Raw genomic sequence first — 3,657 nt, 5'->3', positions numbered from 1 at the left:
ACAGGAACTCTGCCAGAAGAGTGGCTCAGGTTCCTTCTGGTCTCTCTGGGCTAGTGTCCTGAGCAGGCTTTGGGCCCAGCCTCTGCAGCCAGTCCCTCAATACTCAGAGGAAGCTGTTTCACTCCCAGGTGCTCTAACAAGCCCGGGGTCACAGGATCCCAGAATCATAGGATCCCAGAGACAGCTTGACTCTGAAGAGTTCTGACACAACCAAGATCACAGGAAGGACAGGCTCCAGTCAGATTTAGCAAGGGCAGGTAGCATTAGAAATAACCAGATGGTGGTGGTGGGGCAAGCATAAGAAAATAAAAAACACAAACCAAGGTTACTTGGCATCAGCAGAACCCAATTCTCCTAGCACAGCAAGTCCTGGACACACCATCACAGCGGAAAAGCAAAACTCAGATCTAAAATCACTTCTCATGATACAGGACTTTATGAAAGATATAAATAGCACTCTCAAGGAAATACAGGAGAACACAGGTAAACAGCTAGAAGCTCTTAAAGAGGAAACACAAAAATCCCTTAAAGAACTACAGGAAAACAAGTGAAGGAAATGAACAAAACTATCCAGAATCTTAAAATGGAAAGAGAAACAATAAACAATAAGGAAATCAGAAAGAGAGACAACCCTGGCCATACAAAACCTAAGAAAGAAATCAGGAGTCATAGATGCAAGCATCACCACCAGAATACAAAAGATAGAACAGAGAACGTCAGGGGTAGAAAACACCATAGAAAACATTGACACAACAGTCAAAGAAAATGCAAAATGCAAAAAGCTCCTAACCCAAAACATCCCGGAAATCCAGGATGCAATGAGAAGACCAAACCTAAAGATAATAGGTATCGAAGAGAGTGAAGACTCCCAATGTAATTGACCAGTAAATGTCTTTAACAAAATTATAGAAGAAAACTTCGCTAACCTAAAGGAAGATATGCCCATGAACATACAAGAAGCCTACAGAACTCCAAATAGACTGGACTAGAAAAGAAATTCCTCCTGTCACATAATAATCAAAACACCAAATGCACTAAACAAAGAAAGAATTTTAAAAGCAGTAAGGGAAAAAGGGCAAGTAACATATAAAGGCAGACCTATCAGAATTATGCCAGATTTCTCACCAGAGACTATGAAATCTAAAAGATCCTGGGCAGATGTCACACAGACCATACAAGAACACAAATGCCAGCCCAGGCTACTATACCCAGCAAAATTCTCAATCACCATAGATGGAGAAATCAAGATATTCCATGACATAACAAAATTTGTACATTATCTTTCCACAAATCCAGCCCTACAAAAGATAATAGATGGAAAACTTTAACATAAGGAGCAAAACTACACCCTAGAAGAAGCAAGAAAGTAATTTTCTTATTTAAAAATTTTTATTAGATATTTTCTTTATTTACATGTCATATGATTCCTCTTTTCCCAGGTTCCCTTCCAAAAAAAACAAAAAAACAAAAAACAAAAAACAAGAACAAACCCCTGTTGCCTCCCCCATGTCCCTGCTTGCCACCCCGCCCTCTCCCACTTATTGGTGTTGGCATTCCGCTACACTGGGGCACAGAACCTTCACAGAACCAAGGGCCTCTCCTCCCATTGACTACCCACTTTGCAATCCTCTACTATATACATTCTTCCAGAGCAATCAGTCCCACCATGTGTACTCTTTGGTTGGTGGTTGAGTCCCTGGGAGCTCCGAGGTTACTACTTAGTTGATATTGGGTACCCTGTACTCAGTTCAATGGATGGCTGTGAGCCTCTACTTCTGTATTAGTAGGGGACTGTCAGAGCCTCTCAGGAGACAGATATATCAGCTGGATTGTCCTTCCTTCAGTCTCTGCTCCATAGATAGTTAATTTTTGCAACTCCTTCTGTGGGTATTTTCTTCCCCCTATTAAGAAGGAATGAAATGTCCACATTTTGGCCTTCCTTCTTCTTGAGTTTCTTGAGGTTTGTGGGTTGTTCTTTGTGTGTTCCAAACTTCTGGGCTAATAACCACTTATCAGCGAGTGCATACCATGTGTGTTCTTTTGTAATTGGGTTACCTCACTCAGGATGATATTCTCCAGATCCATCCATTTCCTCAATAATTTCATACATAAATTGTTTTTAATAGCTGAGTAGTACTCCACTGTGTAGCTGTACCACAATTTCTGTATCCATTCCTCTGTTGAGGGACATCTGGCTTGTTTCCAGGTTCTGGTTATTATAAATAAGGCTGTTATGAACATGGTGGAGAATGTGTCCTTATTACATGTTGGAGCATTTTCTGAGTATATGCCCAGGAGTGGTATAGCTGGGTCCCCTGGTAGAATTATGTCCTATTTCCAGAGAAACCGCCAAACTGATTTCCAGAGTGGTTGTACCAGCTTGCAATCCCACTAGCAATGAAGGAGTGTTCCTCTTTCTCCACCATCTCGCCAGCATCTGCTGTTACCTGAGATTTTTATCCTAGCCAATCTGACTGGTGCAAGGTGGAATCTCAGGGTTGTTTTCATTTGCATTTCCCTGATTACTAAGGATGTTGAGCGTAAGAAAGTAATCTTTCAACAAATCCTCACAAATCTAATTCCACCTCTTACAACAAAAATAACAGGAAGTGACAATAACTTTTTCTGAATATCTTAATATAGAAAATTAATATTACCAGCATATCCTAATTGATTGAAATCCAAAAATATGAGGAATTATATATTTGTTGATTGTTACCCAATGGCCTCTTTAATTTGGTAATTGGAGAAATAGGCCCAATATTGTACAATCTATATACACTTTCAGTTTGTTTGTGACAGTGTCTTGCTGTGTACAACATAAGGGTTTTGAAATCTTGCTTCTCCTATCTCAACCTCTCTATTAGTAGTATTGTTTATTTCATGTTTTTACACTATACTATGGTTTTCAAAACAGCTTATATATCTCAAAAGTATAGACAATTAACTTGGGAGGTGGCTTGTAGGAAAGAAAACAACAAAGAGTGAGACTTAATGCTTTGCTTGACGTTTGTAGCTATTGTATCAAGTTTGAAGAAGAGGACTTTACAAGTTACTCTTTCTCTGAGATGAATGCTTTCCCAAATTATCACAGCCAATGAACCAGATTCTTACCCTCTCCTAATGTCTGTGCCACCCTCCAAGCAGAACCATTGTTCATTGAAACAGTTGGTGAATGACTTTAGTGATGTATTATTTTAAAATATATAGTTAATATGTTTGGACTCATTTAAAATTTATATTGAGAAAAACGTATGTATTTTCAGTATTGCTGTAGACAAGCATCTACATAAGATTGTTAAATTGATTGCTGTTGTATATCAAACAACTTTTATAATACTCATTTATATTGTTATAATATTTTATAAATTTTAAGGAATATGACAAAAAAGATATTGTAGGTATTGAAGAGGGGGTCTCTGGGAGGAGTTGGGGTACAAAAGAGAAACAAGAATGTGATTTAATTCTATTAACTGAAATTATGTTTTTAAATATTAACAAATTCAGATAAATTGAAATCATGTAACTTTTCTCATCATAATGTAGTAAAAGTTTTTTAAAAAAAGAGTGCAAAGCTAGTTGTATGCTTATGAGATCAGTTCACATGCAGGACGCATAAGTGGCTGCAGCATCTACCATCTTATCTTATAATCCCTA

The sequence above is a fragment of the Mastomys coucha genome, unplaced genomic scaffold (assembly GCF_008632895.1).
Source record: "Mastomys coucha isolate ucsf_1 unplaced genomic scaffold, UCSF_Mcou_1 pScaffold18, whole genome shotgun sequence".
In the NCBI taxonomy this organism is placed as follows: domain Eukaryota; kingdom Metazoa; phylum Chordata; class Mammalia; order Rodentia; family Muridae; genus Mastomys; species Mastomys coucha.
The sequence above is the reverse complement of the archived record's forward strand: the minus strand, read 5'-3'. Positions refer to the sequence as shown.